This window comes from Phocoena sinus, chromosome 3, assembly GCF_008692025.1.
Source record: "Phocoena sinus isolate mPhoSin1 chromosome 3, mPhoSin1.pri, whole genome shotgun sequence".
Classification (NCBI taxonomy): Eukaryota; Metazoa; Chordata; class Mammalia; order Artiodactyla; family Phocoenidae; genus Phocoena; species Phocoena sinus.
The window spans coordinates 69,010,771-69,036,263 of NC_045765.1; the positions used below are offsets into that span (position 1 = coordinate 69,010,771).

The window sequence follows — 25,493 nt, forward strand, 5'->3', positions numbered from 1 at the left end:
CTACGTTTCATTTCCCTCAGGCTTACGCTGCATTGTTACGATTTTCTTGAAGTCTAGGGCCCATGGAACTACGTAAATGGCTATGACTTTCCTAAGATAAAGACAATATTCAGTTTTATTGCATTTCTTTGTATTTTATGTTTCCTCTACATTGTGTTTTAGGAAAGTTTTGGAAAGTACAAAGATCTTACCCATGGGGGGGAAAAACTGCTTTAAATAATTACTTGGTTCTTAGGGTGTTTTTTCCTCAGAAAAATGGTTTTACCCCTGCAACTGTTCAGGAGTTGACTTTCTCACAAAAGAAGGGCTTTCTGAAAATTTTCCATTGGCAGTAGTCCAATGTCATAATTACTTTAAATTAAACCCCTAAGTGTTTCCCTTTCTCTTCCTTAGCACCACAAACAATTCCTTCCTCTGAGTGTTAGACTCAAGTTTAACTCAGCAAGTTTCTAGAAGCAGTCCACAAGGCCACAGGGAGCAGAAATTCAAACTTTGACCTTGAAAGATGCTGCTAGGATCTGTCGTTCATATGTTCAACACAGCCCCCGTGTTCAGCTGAGTGTAGAAACACACTGGAGGCCAGAGTGTTTGTGGATAGAGAAGGGGTTGAGGGTGCATCCTGAAGGTTGGGGGGAGGTGCGGGGGAAGAGAAGTGCTGTTTTCCAGAGTTTTGAGTGGCTGGAAAGGAATTTGAGGCAGCTGTGTAGAATTATTATCCAAAAATTTATTCAAGGTTAAAACATTGATCAGATCAAATATTTTAAAGAAATGATTCAGAATTGAAGATCCTCATGCTGATTCATTAAGTTGGAAACATCTGCACTGGCCCAGAATTTATTTCACCCTCCAAATATATTTATAACAGACTTAATGATCTGTCATGTGTACAAGTCTACCAGCCATAACTGTTTTAATTCTACTTAATTTTTTCAAACAATATTTTTCCAAAGCACTGAAGATTACTTGGGTAAGCTCACAATTGGAGAGAAGCAGCAAAAGCTTAATATCTTTCCTTACCCCAGTCCTCCTCCACCCCCACCCCATCCCAATTCAAACACTCAGTTTCTAACTAAGGCAAAAAATAGAGATCTGAAGAACAAAAGCTCAAGCTCAACCAAAGTACTAAAGGTCGTGGCTCAGGGACTCTTATAAAGGCAGAATAGTGTGGGCACCACCAATGAAAGTCCCAAGTTTGCTCCTTGGACTTGCTTGACTGAAAATTGCTTTCTCTTGTCTGGAGAAGAGATCAGACTCTTAGACCTGCTTTCAAGCATTTTGTTCAGGTGTCTCCCAGTCCTTCACTGTGTATTCCTTTAGACTTTCCTTTTGAGTTTTGTAGTTCAGTTGCCCTTTGGTTGAGTTTTGTTGCTGATAATTTGAAAATGTCTCTGGTTCTCTGGGACTCGGCTCTTCAGAAGATTTACAGGTGTGTCTCTTTAGCCATGCCCTGAAAAGGTGAGAAAAGTTTTTGTAATCTATTTAGAGGCTACACAGTTTAACATAATTCTACTTTCATCTCTCCTCATCTTATACATATAATCCAGTAGGCTGTTTTATAGAGGCTAAATATGAAAGGACAGTGGTACTATAGTATTTCTTAACCTATTATCAGGACCACAATATTTTATCAGGAATGAAGACCCAAATGCAAATTTCCATTCTCTTTGTATAACATTTATGCAATAAAGAATAAATTGAGTACATGATTTTTCATTTCTGAAGTACTAGGGCTAGTAATGCATGAGCTGTAGAGAAGCAAGCATTAATCTATCTAGCTGCTAAGAAATGAAATGTCACTTAGAGGAACTTGTTCTTGCTGGCACACTTTTTCATGGAGTTCTCCATCAGAAATCAGAGAAAAAACTAATTCTTTTTCCAAGTGCATTATATCATAGCACATATACACTTTTTCACATGTCCTGATTTAGTTCCTGCATATGGAGTGTACAGAAGCTTTCATTTTTCAAGGATACTTCATTTGATTTCATTTTTCACAGTGAAATAAATAATTTTTTGAAAAAGAAAAGTAGGATAGACACAAAGGAAATATTTCTTCAAAAGAATATTTGTTTCCCAATAGCTGTTGTATTTCTGAGCTGACACCATTGCTGTGGGTTTTGGGTGGTGTCACAAGATGTGTGTGTGTGTGTGTGTGTATGTGTGTACCTGATCAGTTCTCTTCACTCATGTTATTGGATGAATGATTTCTCTGGTGAATTGAGATCACAAATTTTTAGGTGAACTAAGGGCATAGTAATTTTAATGATAATAAAGCACTTTAATATAATAGGTGACTACAAAGCCTAAACACTGTTTAGTTTTTAAAAGCAGAGCAATTATCTTTATACATATTTCTTTGCAAAATAGTAGACAGTACCATTCATTTTTCCGGTAGGAATGCATTTTTTAAAATAATGTATTTATTTACAAAACACCAAACTTGAACAGACTTACTTTCCACAAACTAATTTTAAAAACGTTTATTCGAAATAATGTAGATTTCAAGGAAACAATTAACAGAAACCCACATTATCATCTATGCTTTGTGAAATAAAACTGTGGATATTTTGTTGATTTTCCACAAATGTGCCTTCCTGTAATTGAACATATGGTTACATCTAAGTAAAGTAACACTTCCTTTATTGGAAATCCCTTAGGGATTCACTGTTCCAAACACTGGGATTTTTTCCAGGTAACTGAGCCTTTTCCCTTTAACCTACCAAGATTTTTCAAGTATTTCCTTAAAATTGTACCGCATAGGTCTCTCTTTGTTTTTAAGAGCAGTATTAAACATAATTTAATCTTTTAAACGTAAGTTAACCCCCCCTTTGTAAACGTGGGATACTGATAACAATTTGCAAGAGTGTTTTAAATATTTTTAAAATACTCACATCACTGTTATAAACATTACTGACTACACCTCCCTATCTGCGGGTCCTGTGAGTCAGCTGAGGCTTATAAAGTTATTTAGTCCCAGAGTCCCTCACAATGCACACCTGTCTCCTCTGCAAAATCGGAGGGCGGTGCGGTGGTGAGGAGGGGCTCTGTCCTCCTAACCAATCTCTCCCACTTCCATTTTGCGGCCAGTAGAACTTACTTCTAAGAGCCCCATCACCCTCCTGGTGCCTCTCGTCCTTCCGTGGGTGTTGTATTCCTGTTAGGGGTTGAGAAACCAGAGAGCTGAGGCTCTTAGCATTCCAGGGAGCGGGTCCTGATGAAGACTGAAGACTTGCCTGTGAGTAAACAGCTTAATAGTTTTGAAGATGGTGTTGTGGTGTCAGGGAGGCCTATGCTTATTGTGAGACTTTCTTTTTTTTTTTTTAACATCTTTATTGGAGTATAATTGCTTTACAATGCGGTGTTAGTTTCTGCTTTATAACAAAGTGAATCAGCTTTACATATACATATATCCCCATATCTCTTCCCTCTTGCATCTCCCTCCCTCCCACCCTCCCTATCCCACCCCGCTAGGTGGTCACAAAGCCCTGAGCTTACCTTCCTGTGCTATGCGGCTGCTTTCCCACTAAGCTATCTGTTTTTTGTTTTGGTAGTGTATACGTGTCCATGCCACTCTCTCACTTCGTCCCAGCTTACCCTTCCCCCTCCCCCGTGTCCTCAAGTCCATTCTCTAGTAGGTCTGCGTCTTTATTCCCATCCTGCCCCTAGGTTCTTCATGACCTTTCATCTTCTTAACTGAGCTCCAGTTTTCTGAGAGAGCTGGATAAACAATGTTTACATTCAAAATACCTTGCCCTACCTTTGATTGGATATTGCTTCTGGATGGAGAGTAAAACATAAATAAGACCATACAAAATGGTATTGATGGCATTATACCTTTTTTTTAAAAAAATCCTTAATTTTTTTCTGATTTGCACATTGATATCCACATTGGGGTTTTTTTAAATTAAGTATCAATTAAGTATTGATTTACAATGTTGTGTTAGTTTCAGGTGTACAGCAAAGTGATTCAGATATATATATATTCTTTTTCAGATTCTTTTCCATTATAGGTTATTACAAGATATTGAATATAGTTCCCTGTGCTGTACAGTAGGTCCTTGTTGTTTATCTAGTGTACATATAGTAGTGTGTATCTGTTAATCCCAAACTCCTAATTTATCCCTCCCCCACCCCCCCTTTCCCCTTTGGTAACCATAAATTTGTTTTCTATGTCTGTGAGTCTATTTCTGCTTTGCAAATAAGTTCATTTGTATCATTTTTTAGATTCCACATTTAAGAGATATGTGATATTTATCTTTGTCTGACTTACTTTGCTTAGTATGATAATCTCTAGGTCCATCCATGTTGCTGCAAATGGCATTATTTCATTCTTTTTTATGGCTGAGTAATATTCCATTGTATATATGTAACACATGTTCTTTATCCATTCCTCTGTTGATGCACACTTAGGTGCTTCCATGTCTTGGCTATTGTAAATAGTGCTGCTATGAACATTAGGGTGTATGTCTCTTTTCCAATTAGAGTAATCATCTTTTCTGGATACAGATGGCATTATACTTTAAATAAAAGTGGTTTTCAAAGAGCAGAATCCCTTTTCCCACTTCCTATGTTAAAGAAAGTGAAGCAGAGCTACATCCCACTTACTTGGCATCTCCTCCTCTCAAAACCTTTGGGCCCCTTAAGAAGAGACTCCTCAGAGTCCAGGGTCTTACTGCCTTTCTGTTCGAAAACAAAATACTCATTTCTAAACTCAGTTACTTACTTTTTTGATTCTCCATAATGAATGTAAAAAACGGGATAATAGTAGAGAAAGTCATTTTAGTAACCCTAACAGGCAATGATCTTGAACACTACCTTCCTTATGAAGGGAAGCCAACCTTCTCCCACATTTCAGAACTTTAACAGAATTTTTTTTTTTAATCCTTGACAGATGTGTGTGTTCCTCACTGATGACTTTCTCTACGTGCCTTTCAACGCCTTCCATCCATAGAGGAGCCAACCTATTCAAGTCAGTACTTGTCATCCTTGAGGTAAGATCGGCTGGGATCCTATTATGGTACTGGTCTTGATGACTAATATATCCTATTTGTAATATCTCAGTGCTGATATTTGAAGTCCTCTTTTATACAATGGGGAGTAATGAAAAGAATATTGGAGCAGAGTCAGAAATCTTAGAAATTGCTATGACAACAATGAAGTAATATTTGTGAAATGTCTTTGAAAAGTGATGTATTATTTTGATTTACAAAGAAGTTTTATTAGACGGTTTATGTGCCAGGGGCTGTTCTAGGCACTGGGATACAGCAGTGACCAAGACTAAATCTCTCTCTTCATAGCACTCACATTCTAATGGAGACAAATAAATCAATAGATTTACTATTGTTATTTTTATTACATCATCATCATCATCATCATCATTAAATAGAGCAACTTTGCCTCTTAGTGCGTGCTTACCCTTTGGATTGTGGACAGAGTGAGTTTGAAGTTTGAAGGTGAAGATGTGGGTTTGTGTCCTGCCTCCCTACCATGTACTACCTTGATAGATTCATAAGCCAGTCATCTCATTTTACCAAGGACATTTCCTCATTTGTAAATTTGGGACAATAATAATGCTTAAGTCACAAGAGTGTTTTAAATATTGTGACTATCTTAAAGTGCTCTGCAATACTATACATACTTAGTCCTATCTCTTTTAATATGGTGTCCTTCAACAGAGAAGCCCAGGGACTTCCCTAGTGGTCCAGTGGTTAAGAATCCGCCTGCCGGGCTTCCCTGGTGGCGCAGTGGTTGAGAGTCCGCCTGCCGATGCAGGGGACACGGGTTCGTGCCCCGGTCCGGGAAGATCCCACATCCCGCGGAGCGGCTGGGCCCGTGAGCCATGGCCGCTGAGCCTGCGCGTCCGGAGCCTGTGCTCCGCAACGGGAGAGGCCACAACAGTGAGAGGCCTGCATACCGCAAAAAAAAAAAAAAAAAGAATCCTCCTGCCAATGCAGGGGACACGGGTTCGAGCCCTGGTCCGGGAAGATCCCACATGCCGCGGAGCAACTAAGCCCATGTGCCACAACTACTGAGCCTGTGCTCTAGAGCCCGCGAGCCATAACTACTGAAGCCCGCGTGCCTAGAGCCCGTGCTCTGCAACAAGAGAAGCCACCGCAATGAGAAGCCCCCACACCACAACGAAGAGTAGCCCCCGCTCACCTCAACTAGAGAAAGCCCACGCGCAGCAACAAAGACCCAACACAGCCAAAAATAAAAAAATAATTAATAAAAATAAATTAATTATTAAAAAAAAACCCAGAGAAGCACAACGTGCTGTCCTAGCTGTAGCTAATTTAAGATATCTTCTTTTTTCTAAACATACAGTAAAAAAAATAATAATTGGAAACAGAAGGGTCTGCTGTTCCAGATAATGTGAAGTGTATTCGTGTTGCAACATTTAAGCTTCATGCATAGCCGTGAATTGGCCAGTGTTTTGCCAACAACATAGTAAATGACAACTATTCACGTATCAGTTCTCCATTGTTCTGATTACAACCTTATACATGGGGATGATTCATGGTACTTGCTTTTCAAGTCACAATTTCAAGCAACATCATTTGTCTTCTATCAGCAATTCATACTTAGACCAAGATTCCACGTGCCAATCTCTTGTATTTCATAGTATTTCTAGTCTCAGCCCCATTCAGACTGTAATATCTTTAAAGGGTGCAGATGGCCTTAAAAAACAAGAAACTCAACCATTCATTTACGTCTATTTCATGATCGTAATTATTTTGCCCAGTAGAGAGTCTTGTTCAATGCAACTTGCAGAGTAGTTTATTCAATAAATTTTGTCCGCTGAATATTGTAGCACACATTACTGTGTGTTTATATTTCATACATCAAAACCAATCTGATTCCAAGGAGAACCACATGAGTTAGAAGCATAGATTTGAATCAAATGAGAAAAGGTAGATGATAGAAAGAGGATGGCCTTTGAGATGGGCATTCATTGATTCGTATTTTCACTCAGGGAGCATGTTATAATGCTTACTATGTACTAGGAACAGGGATACACATTCCCTGTCCTTAGGTAGAACCAGTTTAGTGAGTGAGTGAATGACATAATAGTTATAAGACACAAATAGGAGTAATGGAGAGAGGACATGAGAAAAAGGCATGGAAACAAATAAAATTAGTGCAGTCTAGAACAGGCAAGTCCATAGAGAAAGATGTATGGTTGCCAGGGGCTGGGAGGAGGGGGCATTGGGGAACTATATTTCTAACAGAATGGGATGTATTTTAAGGCTGAGGAAAATGTCCTAAAATTAGGTAGTGGTGTTGTTTATACAACCTTGTGAAAATATTTTAAAAATCACTGAATTGTATCCTTAAAAGGGATAAATGTTATAGTGCATGAATTATACCTGAATTTTTTAAAAAACAGAGTGCAGGTTTAGGAGAGCACTGAATTTTCCAAAGTAACTGCATGTATTAGTTTCCTAGGGCTACCATTACAAACTGAGTGGCTTGAAATAACAGAAATTTACTGTCTCATAGTTCTGGAAGATAGAAATCCAAAATAAGACATTGAAAAGCCATGCTCCCTCTGTAACTTGTAGGGGAGAACTTTACCTTACCTTTCCCTAACTTCTAGTGGAAGCCATCAATCTTTGGCATTTCTTGGCTTGGAGATGCATCCTTCCCGTCTCTGCCTCTGTTGTCACATGGTGTTCTCTCTGTGGGTCAGTTTCCAGATCTCTCTCTTCATATTATGACACCAGTCATTTGCATTAGAGCCCACCCTGATGACTTCATCTCAACGTGATTATATCTGCAAAGACTCTATTTTCAAATAAGGTCACATTCTGAGGTTCTAGGAAGGACATGAATTGGGGAACACTATTCAACCCATAACACTGGGACATAGAGAAGAAGAGTATTTAGACTTTGTCATGATGGAACGATAATGCTAGTATTAGGAGTTTGCTCTTAAATTCCTAGGCAAAATGCAGTTTTGAATTTTTAGCTGGGAAATTAATGGAACTACGTGTTACGAGAATTAGTCTGGCGATAACTGGTGGAATGATTTGGATTTAAAAGAGACAAGAAGTAGGAAAATTGAAAGGGAAAGTTGTAGAGAACATTGAGGAGGAGAAATCCTCAACATATGAAAAGAGCCCATGCCCCCATCGTCCCCTTTTTAAAATCCACAATATTTTGTAGTTAGTCTGTCTCCAGGGCATAAGAATGGTAGAAATGCTGGTTACCAGTAGGGGTTGTTGTGTGAAAAATTATAGAGTAGAAACGTATTTGCATTGCTCACCAGTAAAAATAAAGAAAAGTAGAGACATTTAGAGAATATTTTAGGAGATGAAAGTCTCAGAATTTGATGATGGATTAGATATGCTGTGGCGAGAGATACCAAGGATGGCTTCTGGCTTGTGGTTTACGTAACTCATACATAACTCATTCATTGAAATGAGGGATGTTGGAAGAGAACTGGTTTTGGTTTGGGAGTGGAGGTAGAAATGATGAATTCAATATTGCACAGGTTGAATTAGAGATGTTTTCGATATATATTTAGTGGTTATGTGAAGGATCTGAAGCTCACTTACATGTTTATGTATAAGAAATAGTTGAAATTAGGATGTGGATACAATCTCTCAGAGAATATACAGTATCATGAAGGAAATGATACAGGAGCAAAATTTAAACAACTCTGAATTGGAGATCAGGTGGAGGACGATGAGCCTGCAAATGAAACAGATTGGGAGAGACAAGAAAGGAAGGAAGGAAACAGCAAAAATTACTCTACTAAAAGTAAGAGAAGAGACAATTTTACATGAAGACAGTGGTCAATAATGTCCAGTGCTATTGAGAAGCCAAGGTGAAGATTTGGCTCCCTCAAGGTAACTGATGACTCTAACCAGTTAAGTACCATTCATATGCTGATAACTCCCAAATGTAAAATTCCAGTCCATCTCTTTCCTGAACCCCAGACTCATATCTCCAGTTGCATATTGTATGTCTACTTGGCATCACAAGCGTAACACATTCAAAAGAAAGTTCCTGATTTTCTTCCCCAAATTTGCTCCCCCTGCATTCTCCCTCATCTCACTTAGTGTCAGTGCACCATCCTTGACTCTTAGTTTACTTTCCTACAACTCATCCAGTCTTCACCAAGTTCTATTAACTCTACCTTCAAAGTATTCCGACCCCTAGCCACATGTCACCACCTCCCTATGCTAAACTCCATTGGTTCTTCTTATTTTTAATAATAGCTTTATTGAAATATAATTCATGTACCATGTAGTTTATCCATTTAAAGTGCCCAACTCAGTGGTTTTTATTGTATTTGCATAGTTGTACATCCATCACCATAGTTAATTTTGGAACATTTAGTCATCCCCCCCAAAAAATTTAACAGTCATTCCCCATTCCCTCTTTCCCCTAGTTCCTGGCAGTCACTAATCTACTTTGTATCCGCACGGAGTTGTCTGTTCTGGAATTTTCATATAAATGGTATTGTACACGATGAGGTCTTTTGTGAATGGCTTCTTTCATATAGTATAATGTTTTCAAGGTTTATCCATGTTGTAGGATATATCAGTACTTCATTCATTTTATGACTGAATAATATTCCATTGTATGGATATAGCACACTTTGTTTATCCATTCATCAATTGATGGACATTTCAGTTATTTCCACCTTTTGGCTCTTAGGAATAATGATGCTATAAATATTCATGTTTTGTTTAAACATTTGTTTTCCTTTCTCTTGGGTGTGTACCTAGGAGTGCAATTGCTGGATCACTGGATCACAGGGCAGCTCTATGTTTTACCCTTTAAGGAGCTGCCAGATTGCTTTCCAAAGCAGTGTCCATTATTTCTTTGTGGAATTATTTCATCAACATTGTTACTGCTGTCCTTATTTCCATCCTTGCTCCCCAAGTCCATTTTGTCTGCGCACATCCCTCCGCTGGCTCCTCAGCTGAGTCAGAGTAAAGCCAAAGCACTTGCAATGATTACAAGCTCCCACACAATCTGGCCCCATATGACCTCATTGGTTTTGTCTCCTGCTGTGCCTCCTCTCCTTGTTTATTCCCTCTTTATCTCTTTGCTCTTCCTTGTATATACCAGGCACACTCCCACTGCTTATCCGCTCCCTCTTCCTGGAAAAGACTTGGCACTGTATCCATAGTGCTTGCTCTTTACCTCCTCAGGTCTTTATTCAAGTGCTTCCTTCTTGGTGAGGCAGCCAACACTCCATCACTCTCTTTCCTGCCTTGTGTGTGTGTGTGTGTGTGTGTGTGTGTATTTTTATCCATCACACTTATTACCACTGAAAGTACTATGTAGTTTGTTTCACATCTGTTTTCCCCCACCAGAGCTCTAGCTCCATAGGGGCAGGGATTTTTGGATTTTGTTCAATGCTATATCTTCAGGGCCTAGACTATTTAGTAGAATTAAAGAAACATTTGATGAATGAATAATTGGATGAATATGTGTTAAGCCTGGAAGCCTTATTGGAATAGGTAGAGTAGTGAATGGGAAGTGAGGACATGAGTCAGTGAGAAGAGATGACACTTCTAGTGTGTTTGCGAATGAGAGAGTCTGAATATACATAAATCCTTCTGCCTTCTCTCCTGTTACTATAGATTAAGGGTCCATGCTCTTAACTAAGGCCAGCTCTTCACATGTACCTACGATCTTGTGGGAAGGAAAAAGTTTTTCTCTACCAGCTTAGGTCCAAATAGTCAGAGGCCTGAAAATTAACCGAAAATAAACAGATTAGCTAGAGAAAAAGACAAGAAAGACCTCTTTAACAGGAGCACACAGGAGTTGCTCAGTAGTGAGTAACTGAGGGAATGGATAAAGTTTTATATACCAGCTTAACAAAGAGCAGGGCTTAGGGTTTCAGTGGGAACGTATGGAAGCTTTTATTGGGTGTTTTTTTGTTTTTTTTTTAAGTTAATTAATTTATTTTTTGGCCGCATTGGGTCTTTGTTGCTGCACACGGGCTTTCTCTAGTTGCGTCGAGCGGGGGCTACTCTTCGTTGTGGTGCATAGGCCTCTCATCGCGGTGGCTTCTCTTGTTGCGGAGCATGGGCTCTAGGCACGCAGGCTTCAGTAGTTATGGCTCACGGGCTCTAGAGCGCAGGCTCAGTAGTTGTGGCGCATGGGCTTAGTTGCTCCGCGGCATGTGGGATCTTCCCAGACCAGGGCTCAAACCCATGTCCCCTGCATTGGCAGGCGGACTCTCAATGACTGCACCACCAGGGAAGCCCTTATTGAGTGTTTAGATGCTAATGGAAATGGGCGGGCTATTTCCTTCCTGGGTAGAAATTTCCTCCTGGTGGGGAGTACGGAGTATGGCAGCTGAATTCATATTTCCCAGGGCTGAAGGCCTGTCTTCTTTCAAACAGGAAACTCCCTGGGGGGCGGTATGGGGTAGATGGGGGGAGTCAGTGGCAGCTGTATTTTCGGCAGGTTTTTCTTTTTGAGATAACGTCTTTCTGTGGCTACTGTCTGTTCAGATGTTTTCTGTTTAAAATAATCTTCAGAGCACTTTGGTGGGCTGCTAATTCCTTCAGTCCTATCCCCTGTAGCCTGCACAGACAGGCTTGATGTACCCTTGATGCACCCTCTTGGGACAACTATGCACAGAGAAGGCCATGTGACAGCCTCACTTGGAGCTGAGTGAGGTGCATGGCCCTGGTTAAGGGCGTCACCCCTGGAAAGGTCTCTACTCAATCCTGCATCATCAGTTTTCCCTTCTTGGCTGCATCATCCTGTTACATACAAACATGTTGTTATTCTCCACGGTTTTAAATAAAGTAAAATCAACCCTTGATTTTAATAGGAAAATTTAAATATGGATCAGGTATTGGATGATACCTAGAAATTACTGTGAATATAGTCACAGGAGACCCCTACCCTCAGGCAAGAACAGAAGACTATAAAAAATCCAATAAACAGAGGCGGCTCTCTGTTCATCCTAATTTACAAAACGTCCTGTCTTCTCGCACAAGCTTGGACTCAAGTCTGCTCAGATAAGAAGAGAGAAAATAAGAGTTCAGACCAGTCAGGGGTCTGGAGAAAGTGAAGCAACACCCAGGGCCACTGTCCTAGGTCGCCAGCAAGGAGTCTCCATGTGCTTAGAGGAAAAACTTAATGAATTGTGATGCCCAGAAACTTCTGCCCTTGTCTTTGTGTAAAACATTTAAAATTAGGATATGTATTATTTTGTCTCAATAAAAAGTTGATTTAATTTTAAGCGACTTAATTTTGAGTACATAGTCTTATGAAGTAAGACAAAAAAACTCCAGGCAGTAGTCCTAGTTTTAATCTAGTAAATTGTGAAATAGAAATTATGAAAGACTTGGAGAACTAAGTTAAATATTCAATACTCAGCATTGACTATATAACCTACCAGCAGTAAATAGCTTTTGGAATAAACGAGCAAACATAAATACAATCAACTAAGTTGTTAAATTCACCAAACACCATATTGATGTTCTAAAAGCCCATCCCCAGGCCATGTTTAGATTAAGAACAAAAATGGAAACACCAGCACTTACTTCTGTAACTTACTTAATATTGAGGGTCTTAAGCACCGGCATAAACACAGCCAGGAAATTGTCAATCCTGTGCTATTTGTTGCCTTTCCTGGTACAAAGCTAATACATTCTCTATTAATTTCCTAGTTAATTCAAGACTAGCTAACATGTTTCTATAGATAGATATCACCCAGGAGGGGGGAAAAAAGATGGTGACAGAAAAAACTGTTTTGTGGTCATTGCTGTCATATTACTGTTCTCAATGACGGATTAAATTATCAAAGGACCAAAATATCAGTGCATTACTAATTCCTGGAAAAATGACCTTCTGAGGATACTGTGGTGGAAGGTAACAGAGAAAGTGTCAACTTGGGACTCACAGACAGAAAGGGGCTTCTCTAGTTTACTAATGGGCCTTAGGCTAACTTTCCTAAGATGCCAGATTTACTAAAAAAAAAATCTGCTGGGTGCCAGTCCCAGGCATAGGCATGGTCCCTCCATATTGGACACCATAGCCAATGGGTGAGACAGATACTGTTGTATAAGAAAGAATTCGGCTGAACTTTGCCCTACTTCCTAGGAGGGAGCCTCTAAATCCTTGGAATTTCCAAAATGAAAGGAGTGTCTTTGTTATTCATTGTGGGTCCCTTGGACCACACTGGAATTTATGCCAATGAGGTGACTCCTGGTGAGCCCCTATATAATTTCAGGATGGGGCTTCCATGCTGGAGAGACCATACTGCATGATTAGAGGGTTAAGGTTTTGAGCCACACATTTATAAGTCCAAGATCTGAGAAGGGGCCGGGGGCTCAAGATTGAGTTTAATCACGCGGCCAATGATTCAATCAATCAAACCTATGTCATGAAACTCCAATAAAAACTCTGTATATCTGAAGCTCTGGTGAGCTTCCAGGTTAGTGATACTGATCAATGTGCCAGGAGGGTCATACATCCTGAGGACAGGGAACATTTTTGTTTGGGATCCTCTCAGATCTCACCCTGTGTGTCTCTTCATTTGGCTGGTTCTAATTTGTGTGCTCTATGATAAAATTATAATCCTAAGTATAATGCTTTCCTGAATTCTCTGAGTCATTCTAGCAAATTATAGAACCTGGGGAGGTAGTGGGAAGCTCCAGATTTGTAGGCGGTTGGTCAGAAGTGTGAGTGGCCTGAGAACTCTAGAGCTTGCAGCTGGTGTCTGAAGTGAGGGGTATGTTGTAGAGCACTGTGCTCTCGACCTGTGAAATCTGACCCAGCTCCACATCATTAGTGTCAGGACTGCATGGCAGATATATGCACAGAAAACTTGAGCACCACGAGGAAATGCTAAGAGAGGGGAGTGCACTGAGAAAGTGCAGGAGGCACACAGGGAGAAGCACGTGACCCAGCCCTTTCTCTAAGGACAAGGAGAGCTTCTAGCAATTGTCTCTTGAGACGACTCCAAGAATGTTTATTTTGTAAAAATTGAAAGTAAAAAGAAGAAAATAAAATCACCCAACCAAAGATAATCAAATCCATGTTTATAGTTTTGGCATATCTTCTTCTACTCATCTTTTTATGGATTTTTACATACTTGGGGTAATGCTATATATGCAATTCTTTTTATTTTCATTTAACACGTCCATCATAAGCGTTATCTTTTGACATTAAAGCTTCATCACCCATTTTCGTTTTAATGGTTGCACGACACACTATCGTACAGATACAATGTAGTTGATCTAACACTTTTCCTAAGTTTGAGCCCTTGGGTTGCTTCTGGCTTTTGATATAACAAATAATGCTAAGATGAATATCTTTATGTATAAATCTTTGTCCACATTTCTGATTATTTCCTTAAGATAAACTTTTTTCTTTTTTTTAAGTCTGACCTTATTTATTTCTTACTCTTAGAAAACCTTGTTTTTGACTGGACTTAGAGGTAGAAGCTGTCGGACAGGACAGCCTCCATCTCTTGGCAGTCTTGTCCTGGAGTTTTTCTTTGGTGTCCTTCATCCTCTGGGCCAATGGTTAGCATATTCTGTGGCCTCTTCCTATTTTTTCTTAGTACCCTGTTTCTTCAGAGCAACAAGCCGACTTTGGTGTTGCAGGACACAGGGAATAACGTGACACTGAGTCTTGGGCACCGAGGTTTCTTGCCTTCTCTGGTCAGGGGCTTTCCACCGCATACTGGCAGACACCATCTTCTTTAGAGAGATTGTGGGTTCAGCTAGCTCTTTTGGGCCCCAGGCGATGATACACAGTAGTATCAGTGAGTGCAAGAATATCTTTTTCCAATGGTTATTATTGGTTAAAATAATAACCGAGTTGAGAACACTCAGATTGGCATCCACAGTGCATCCCCTGAACAGATTTGTGCTTTCTTTCTCTAGTCCTCCTAGTCTACCATGCTTTGTGGGGAAACCTGGTTTGTCATCCCCACCACTGATTCCAGCCACATAGCCCTTCCCTTCTTCACCCAGAGCATCTGCAGCAGCTTCTGTGGCTAAACGCTTCTCATAGAAGGTTCAAAGTTTGCCTTTGTTGTCCACTTCAGTGAGTTTCTGGCAGCCCATGGTTGGGAAAGAGATGTTCAGCTTTGTCTTGAAGCAGTTGCTTGCCTCTGAGACACAGCAGAGATGATAAACTCTTGAAGTAGAATTACTGAGTAAAAGGATTTGTTTTTACAACTCCTAAAACCTGATGCCAAATTGATTTACAGAAATGTGAGTTGACACTCCTGCCAGGCATGTGCAAATGTCTAACTTAAAGCTCATTTGCCAAAACTAAATCATTTACTAAAAAAATTGGAAATTCGATAGGCTGCCAAAACTTTTTTATTGCTTTAATAAAACTTTATTGCATTCATTTGACTACTTGTGAGGCCAGCTGAATATTTTTTCATGTCTATTAGTTAATTATACTTATTTGGGTTTGAGAGCTTTGTTCTAAGTATTCGCTTATGTCTTAAGTGTTTAACAATATGTTAAATTCATCATATACAGTACATACACTATGGACTTTACTAAAGACTGATGTTCTGATAGGGCGTTAGCCTTTTATGAAATTATGATATTAACATGTCATGGGTTTTTTCCTGTTATGTTTTATATATTTGCATGTTGAGGATTATGTTTTTGTGAAGTAAAAATAATTGTTTTGATATATTCGTTTGTGACTGTGTGTTGCTCAGACTGCCCTCCTAGAAAGGACTCCCTGCCAAGTGACCAGGCGTGTGCTTAGCTTCAGCCTCTAGCTGTTAGCCTTTGAGGTTTTGCCTCAGCTTTTGAGCTGAGGGCCCACTACGTTCAGGATCCTCTTCAGCCAGTAGAGAGGCACTGAAGCTTGGCCATTTCTGCCCAGTGCATGATCCCTCTAGTGGGTACTTCTGGCCTAGAGCAGGAGCCTGAGGGCGGTTCCTCCTCAGGAAAAGAAGCCCATTCCAGCCCTAAGGAGCTGCTCTGCACAAGTGTTTGAAACACTGTGTCTAAATGGCGCAAGGGGTAGACTGTGGCAGAGACCTAGACGCTCAGCTCAGATCTTCAAAAATGGACTTGTTGCCCAGTTAAATGGTACAGCTGGTGGACAACCTCCAGCTATAAGTTCCTTCTTGATCTTCCTCAGCTTTCATGCCATGATTGCTCTTGTTGTCAAGGCAGCCCTAACCATATATATAGAACAAGAAACTTGTTCAAGGGCCTAGCTGGTCTACCCAGACTGGGACTGATCTAATGGGAAATCTTGGCTCCGGAGTTCCCCTTGGGGCTAACCGACTTCTTTCAGATCCACATTCCCTGCCCGATCCTGCTTCCTCCTCTCTACCTTTCACACTGTTGCCTACCAGTAAGGCTTTCACCTTCTAACCCATTTCAGTGTCTGCTTCCTAGAAAACCCAGCCTGTGACAGGAGCTACCATGCTTTTAAGCTTAGCTGTTCTTCCCATCCTGATACTAGAGAAACATTCACATAGACTTGGTTTTATTTTTAAGAAGGACTTGACTTCTTATATTTCAATTTTGTATTCATCTGGAAATTATTTTGGTGTGGTGTTAAGTGAGGATCTAACCTGATTTTTCTTCCTGTGGTAGGTGGCACTGAATATCTCTGCCTCTTGTCTTTTATTCCTTTGTGTCATCCCCTCCCATTGAGTGTGGGCTGGACTCAGTAGCTCAATATTAGATTATAAATAACTGCAGGTCCTGTCTTGAGCTCTCTCTCACCCTTTCTCTTGGCTCACTTATTACACTGACGGGGAGGAAGCAGCCTATTGCAAGCAGCCCTATGGGAGAACCACGTGAGGTGGCGAGGAGCTCAGGCCCTCAAACCAATAGAACAAGAGGAGCTCAGACTGTCTAGCCAACAGCCTGTGACGAGGTGAAGCCTGCCAGCCACCAAGTGACCGAGCTTGGAAGCAGGTCCTTCAGGCCCAGCTGAGTCTGGATCATAACCGCAGCTCCAACTGACAGCTCAACTGAAACCTCATGAGGGATCTTGATTGAGTGAAATGTACCCAGTTAAGTTGCTCCCCAGATTCCTTATTCAAAGAAATTATGATATATGTTTGTAGATTTCAGCTATTAGATTTAGGTGTAATTAGTCATACAGCAATAGATAACTGATATATTCCTAAAGGAACAGCCAGCACTTGCAGCTTTATTTGTTGTTTTGTTTGTTTGCTTATTTGCTTAACAAGCTAGAAGTTTACTTCTTGTACAGTTAACAGGCCAAGCCTAGGAAGGTGATTCTGCTATTCTTGACCAGCGGCTCCCCTTTAAACAGCTGCGTCTCAGGCAATTGTTTAAATCTGACCTTCTCTAAATTAGAAGGACAGGAGAGAAGGACCAGAAGCCCAGTCCTTTGAGCAGCAAGACTTGGAAGTGGTATTTTTCAATTTCACTTATATCTCATTAGCTAAAATCTGATCACATGGTTGTACCCAGTTTCATAGGGAGGTTTAAAAATGCAACATCATTTATTGATCATGCCTTTCCCCTACTGAATTATTTTCCCTCTCAACCAAATGTTGTATTCTGTCCATTGATCCTCAGCTGTTGCCAGAATATTCCACTCATTTCTGATTTTTTATACATTTTATACAGTTTTTCATTATTACTTTCCTTTCTGAACAAACTAGAAGCTACTTTTTCATTGTCTGCAATTACAAGCAAATGGTTAAATCAGTATGTCCAATTTTTTTAAACTATTGGTATTTTTAAAGTTTTCTCAAAGTCAAATATTCATGGGCTTCTCTGGTGGCACAGTGGTTGAGAGTCCACCTGCCGATGCAGGGGACACGGGTTCGTGCCCCAGTCCGGGAAGATCCCACATGCCGTGAAGCAGCTGGGCCCGTGAGCCATGACCGCTGGGCCTGTGCGTCCGGAGCCTGTGCTCCGTAGCAGGGGAGGCCACAACAGTGAGAGGCCCGCATACCGCAAAAAAAAAAATCATATAAAAAGGACACAAATTACAAATGTAATTTCAACGAATTTTTACAAAATGGACACAATATGTAACCAGCAGCCAAAAAATCAAGAAATGAAACCTCACCAGAACTAAAGATTCCCTTCCAAAACTTCTGGGAATCTTACATTACTTTTATCTGTTTCAGAACTTTATATAAAGGGAGTCATAAAGTACATACTCTTTAGTGTCTGCCTTATTTTGCTTAGTATTATATTACTGAGATTCATTGCCATCATTGTCTATAGTTAGAGTTCATTCATTCTCATTGCTATATATTATTCCATTAAATGAACATACTATTTATTTGTTTACTTATTTATGGACATTTGAATTGTTTATTGTTTGATGGCTATTACAAATAGTGCTCTTTTGATCATTATTGTACCCAAAATTTGCCCATCAAAATTCTGTTTTGAATTATAATAAACCCACACATTTAGGGGAAATCGACATTTTTCCAATATCCAGTCTTACGGTTCATAATCAAATAAACGTGTATCTCTATTAAATCTTTTTAACTTTTATACCTCTCAAAACAGTATTGAGATATCCATTCGCATCTTTCACGTTCTTTGTTAAAGCTACGCTTTGGTATATATAGTCTCTGCTGATGTCGAGTTTCGTCATACTTAAAAGTGATTATTACTAGTACGTAGCAATGTTATCTTACATGTATCTTCTTTTTTTCCAGACAGTTTTAGAATACTGATTCTAAACTCTAAAGCAGCAGTCCCCAGCCTTTGTGGCACCAGGGACTGATTTCGTGGAAGACAATTTTTCCCATGGACGGGGTGGGGAGGGGATGGTTTTGGGATGATTCATGCCCATTACATTTATTGTGTACTTTATTTCTATTAGTATTACGTTGTAATATATAATGAAATAATTATACAACTCACCATAATGCAGAATCAGTGTGAGCTTGTTTTCACTTGCCACACACTGATAAGGTTTTGATGTGAGCCTGCAAGCAATTGATTTATTATGGTCTCTGTGCAGTCAGACCTCTCTGCTAATGATAGTCTGTATTTTCAGCCGCTCCCCAGCACTAGCATCACCGCCTCAGCTCCACCTCAGATCATCAGGCATTAGATTCTCTTAAGGAGCACACAACCTAGATCCCTCGCGTGCGCAGTTCACAGTAGGGTTCGCGCTCCTATGAGAATCTAATGCCGCCGCTGATCTGACAGGAGGCGGAGCTGAGGCGGTAACGCGAACAATGGGGAGCGGCTGTAAATACAGATGAAGCTTCGCTCGCTCACCTGCCACTCACCTCCTGCTGTGTCCTGGTTCCTAACAGGCCGTGGAGCTGTACTGGTCTGTAGCCTGGGGGTTGGGGACCCCTGCTCTAAAGGGAATGCTTCTAATGTTTAATGAAACATTATTCATATGATTATTTATCATTGAAGAAAAACTATTCATATAATTTTTTAGTGCTACCTTTTATTTGGTTGCAAGATCTCCATTCTCTTCATAATTCTTTCTCTAACATGGGTATATTACTGTGAATCATGTGAGCCTGTTATGTATTTATTAGTCTACTTTTCTACTTTCCTTTCTTCCAGTATTCTCCTGGTTTTCTTCCTACCTCACTTCTTTCCACCTCACTTCTTTCCATTTTCTTTTCAGGTTTCTCCTCATTATCTAACCTTTTATTGCAGGAGTGTTCCAGGGCTCAGTCTTGGGACTTTGCTTTTTAGTCTCATTCCTTTAGTGAGTTCATCCAGACATATGACCTTAAATACTATATATATGCTAGTAACCAAAAATGCAAATGTACACTATAGATCTCACCCCAGAACTCCAGCTTCTTATTTCTGCTTGTCTATTTGTTATTATCACTTCGAAGTCTAAAAGGCACCTCACACTGAACATGTCCATAACCACATCTTCCTACCAAAACCCACTCTACCTCAGTCTCTCTTATCTCAGTTAAGGGCCACCCCTTCCTTATAGTAGCTCAGGCAAAGTCTTTCTCTTACATTCTATAAAATCCAATTTGTCAGAAAATCATGTACGCTTCAATGTACACCCAGAATCTGATCACTTTACCCCTTCCCCTGCCATTAGCCCATTCTGAGTTTTCTCTTTTTATTTGGATCACCATAGACATTCCAAAACAATTTCCTGCTTCCATTCTTGTCTGCGTACATCCTTTCCTCAATAGAGCAAAAACTTAGATACTATTTAATCAATTCTCCACTCAAATTCTTCCTGTAACTCCCATCTCTTGCTGGGTAAAATTCAGTGGGGTCCTTACATGATTGACCTCCCAATCGCTTTCCTTCACAGGCCCCATCTCACGGTCTTCTTTGTTCACTCCGCTTCAGCCAAGCTGGTCTCCTTGCTGTTTTTTTCTTTTTTTTTTTTTTTTAGTAATTTTTATTGGCGTATACAGTAAGCCCCCTACATATGAACCTTCAAGTTGCAAACTTTCAAAGATGTGAACATGCAAAGTTCCATCAACGTCAGGTGTAAGTGAAATTGCAGCTTGCCCTCTGTCTCCTATTGCTGACTGTCCTTTAGCTCTACCATCTCCCACCTTCTCTCCCTCATCCAATCGGTAACTCTTCTTGCCTGTTCAGCCCCTGTATGCCAGCTGTTGTACTGCACTACTGTACTTTTCAAGGTACCGTACTGTAAGATTAAAACTTTATATTTTGTGTTTGTTTTGGTATTATTTGTGTAAAAAGTATTATAAACCTATTACAGTACAGTATATGTAGCCGATTGTATTAGTTGGGTACCTATGGTAACTTTGTTGGACTTAGGAATGAACTGGGCTTGTAAATGTGCTCTCAGAATGAAACTCATTCGTATGTAGGGGACTTACTGTAGTTGATTTATAATGTGTTAGTTTCAGGTGTATAGCAAAGTGAATCAGTTATACATATACATATATCCACTCTTTTTCAGATTCTTTTCCCATGTAGGTCATTACAGAGTATTGAGTAGAGTTCTCTGTGCTGTAAAGTAGGTCCTTGTTGGTTATCTATTTTATATATAACAGTATGTGTGTGTTAATCTCAAGCTCTTAATTTATCCCTCTCCCCCACCCTTTCCACCTTGGTAACCATAAGTTTGTTTTCTACATCTGTGACTTTATTTCTGTTTTGTAAATAAGTTAATTTGTATCATTTGCGGGGGCATGTTCCTGCCTCAGGGCCTTTGCACTTGCCGTTCACTCTCCTTTGAGATATTCTCGTGGATTACTGAATTGCCTCCATCATGTCTTTGCTCAAATATCACATTCTCAGTTAGGTCATCACTGACCACCTTATTTTATTTTATTTTTATTTTTTTTAACATCTTTATTGGAGTATAATTGCTTTACAGTGTTGTGTTAGTTTCCGTTGTATTACAAAGTGAATCAGCTATATGTATACATATATCCCCTCCCTCTTGCACCTCCCTCCCACCCTCCCTATCCCACCCCTCTAGATGGAATGACCACCTTATTTTAAACTGTAAACCACCTTTCCTCCTCAGTGCTCCCTTTGCCTACCTTTCCCATTTCTTTTATTCAGTAGCAGTTTTAACTTTTGAATATACAATAGAAATTGTTCATGGATGTTGTTTATTACTTAACTCTCCTCATCACCACCCTAATAGAATATAAGCTCCATGAGAACAGGAACTTTTGTCTGTTTTGTTTACTCTTGTATCTCAGTCTTAGAAGAGAGTTTGACAGATAGTGGACACACAATGAATACTGGGGTTTTTTTAAATTAAAGTATAGTTACTGTACAATTTTATATAAGTTACAGGTGGACAGTGTAGTGATTCACAGTTTTTAAAGGTTATACTCCATTTATAGTTATTATAAAATATTGGCTATATTCACCATGTTGTACAATATATCCTTGTATTTGACTTATTTTATACATAGTAATTTGTACCTCTTAATCCCCTACTCATATATTGCCCCTCCCCCTTTCCTTCTCCCCACTGGTCACCACCAGTTTGTTCTCTATATCTGTGAGTCTGCTTCTTTTTTGTTATATTCACTAGTTTGTTGTATTTTTAGATTCCACATATAAGTGATATCATACAGTATTTGTCTTTCTCTATCTGACTTATTTCACTTAGTCAGATATTTCACTTAATATTTCACTTATTTCATTTCATGGATGCTCTCCAGGTCCATCCATGTTGCTGCAAATGGCAAAATTTCATTCGTTTTTATGGCTGAGTAGCATTCCATTGTATATATGTACCACATCTTCTTTATCCATTCATTTATTCATGGACACTTAGGCTGCTTCCATATCTTGGCAGTTGTAACTAATGAAGCTACTAACATGGGGTGCAAATATCTCTTCAAATGAGTGTTTTTGTTTTTTTCGGACATATACCCAGGAGTGGAATTGCTGGGTCATATGATGGTTCTAGTTTCAGTTTTTTGAGAAACCTCCATACTGTTTACCACAGTGGCTGCACCAATTTACATTCTTACCACACAATGAATATTTGTTGAATCATTCGTTGAATGAGTCAAGAATAACCATTATAAGCCTATTATTTATTTAGAGTTTAGAAGGTAATTCTCAGAAGAGCTAAAAAACCAAAAAGGTTAAAAATTGTTGCTGGAAATGGGCCTGAGCATGGAAAGGGCTATGTGGGAAAGGGATAGTTTTCTTTATAAACCCTCTTCTGCTATTTGGTTGTTTATGTCATAGGCATGTATTACTGTGATCATAATTCAAAATACTTTTAAATAAGCCAACATGGGTGGAAAATCATGGGATGATAACAATGTAGGAAGGCTAGCCAACAACAATTTACTTTATAGTAAATTGCTCTAAATCTGTTTTGAGAGCAAACTATTGAATCTGCTAATGGCAGATACAGATGGTACAAAAAAATAACCTTCCTTTTGGTGTTGGGTATAATTTTAAATAGAATCGGAATCTCTTATCATACTTTAAAGAGACTTCAATTTACTTACGTGATCAAGCTTTATATTATTACATCAAGTTGCACATGTTTCACAATGAGTATAAATTGTACAGGGTGTCATCATTCAAGCCTTTTATGTAAAATGTGATTTTCTGATTCTTTAAATGTGGGTGGAGAAATGATCGAAATAATTTTTCATACACAGATAAACTGGTGTATGTGAATGCTTGCTAATTTGAGGAAGGAGGTGGAGAGTAAAGGATGGAAGGAACAAAAATAATTTTGTCTAAGGCTGCAAGTGACATACATTCAAACAATTGCTTTTTCAGAGTCCTCAGGCTTGTTTCTATTCAATGTTTACTGAGCTTTAGAGAAGACTGAATCCCACCATGGCAAGCTGCCATCTTTGTCAGAGCAAAGAGCTGTTTACATTCAAGGCACATAATAAGTGCAATGTGAAGTAAAAAACAGTGTGAGTTCTATTACGGCTGATTAGTCCATTGTACACTGTTTCAACTAACATCTTTCTTGTGCTAAAAATAGTGAGAAGCCACGGGACCTCAGGCAGCATGATCCATCAGTGCTGTACTCTTTCAGGAGACTGCCAACAAAAGCTGCCTCTAACTCCCCAGAAAAATAAAAGGGCCACTTACAAACTTCAGTGTCCTCCAAAATATGTAGTTTAACTGAGCTGTTTGGAAACCTTTCAGAAAATGAGATGCAGAGAGCTAACAACTTCTAAAATGTACATCTGTCTTCTCAGTAACTTCCTTTTCTTGATATGAATGTCATAAAAGTCAGTTGGTTGCTATTAAACCTGCTTCCTTAGCTGCTTCTTAATCAGAGTAACAGTGGCATGAATGCATATATTGATGCATCAGCCACCAGGAGCCTAAATAAATAAATAAGTCTGTCTGTTTGAAGTGACAGAGGAGAGAAAGGAGGAATATGAATAAACTGAGTCCCAGGTCATTTCATCACGAAGTCAATAGCTCTCCGCATCGGAGGGGAGAAAACAAACTGCTCTCTATTCTATTGAAAGCCTGGAAGAATTTGCACGGCAGTAATCCCAAATCCAGAGGCGATCTATTAAGAACTCGGCATTACTGATCCTGAGACTCAACTGATAAGCACATTCTTACCCCTACCTCCCCCAACATTAATCCTCTTAAAGATTGTGCTAAGTAATGAAAGGGTGCCATGAAAGAGGTCCCCCTTTTTATTATAACCACACAAAATGCTTGTGTAAATGTTTCATTAACACACTGCTGGACTAGTATTTAATATCCTTTGCCTCCCTCCCCTTGGACCCCTTGGTAGGGGCTCCTGCCTGGAGCATGACTAAATGTGTGATTTACACATGTTTAAGAGAAACATTCCCACACTTGAATGCTGTTCCATGACAAAGGGAGGGGAGGGGCTGAGAGAGAGGTGTTGAACCTATTGTAGACATTTTAATTTAAAATTCTCTTTTTTTTATGGGCTTTAAAAGATGAATGACTTCCACCCACTTATCAGTCTATGTTTCATTTCTGTGTTCTTTCTAACTGCTGGTCTCTATGTAAGTGCCCTTGATAATTTTGAGGCTGGTCCTTTTGGAGGCATAGTGAGATGCTGTAATATTCTCAGAAAAGCGAGATGAATTCCAATGTGTAGCCATTGTGCAAAGAACCCTTTTCTAAACCACAGAGAGGCCAAAATAGATGACTTATCTTTACTTTGAATATGCTGAAGGATGCCAGATATTTTGTGGAAATATGCATCCTATGTTTTTTCTCCGTAGTCATCTAATTACGATCTGATGTTTTGTGTTCTTTAGCTAATCTAGTAAATCCTAACAGGATGCCTGCATTATCTGATTTTTAAAATATGGCATTTGGATATAAAAATAAACTTCCCTTTCAGACAAGCAAGATATGTCTATGGCACCTACTGAGTTAGTCAATATCCCGTAACAGGATATATTGATGCAACTTGAAGATACAGAGTCAGTCTCTTAAAAGCATAGTTTAAGTTAAATCCTGATACAGGATTCACATCCAGACGCGTGCTATTGGGCCAAATCCTTAGAAAAAAATTTTGTGTTGCATTCCAAGAGACTCCAAACTGAAATTAATATGTAAGGAAACCAAACACAAACGTAGCCACTTTTTTATACAGTGTCTTTGTCCTGAGTGTTGTTCATTTAATTTCAGTTTACCATGAGCATCTGGACACAGATGGGGTCACTGGGTTTGGGTCAGAACCACCTTTGGGTCAGTGTGGATAGTTTGTGTCTCCAGCTGCAACTGGTCTGGTCTCAGAGTAAATAGATTCATTTAAACCAACAGTGCCCTGGGGGATAAACACTTAAATGTATTCAACCTTAGAAGAGCCGAAAACATCAATATGTTCATAAAGCCACTTTGATTTGTATTGACTACAGTCATGCTGCTAATTCGTAGACATCATTGTTTACTTCACAGCGCTTTTAACATGACTTTTGATTTATAGAAATCGTGATTCAATTTCTACCAAGAAGTGGTGAGCTCAGACCTCCCCCAGATCCTTACTTTCTCTCTGCTGTGACAAAACTGAAAGAGGAACTCTCTTGTCACAGCATTAGTAAATGGTCGTATAGCAGCTTATGTGCACTTTTGAAACAAAATTTT

At 39.5% G+C, this 25,493-nt stretch overlaps 1 pseudogene; it reads right to left on the bottom strand.

The window, feature by feature from the left end:
* Positions 1-14,373: 14,373 nt before the first annotated feature.
* LOC116751045 lies at positions 14,374-18,570 on the bottom strand (annotated as a pseudogene).
* Between the last annotated feature and the right edge of the window lie 6,923 nt (positions 18,571-25,493).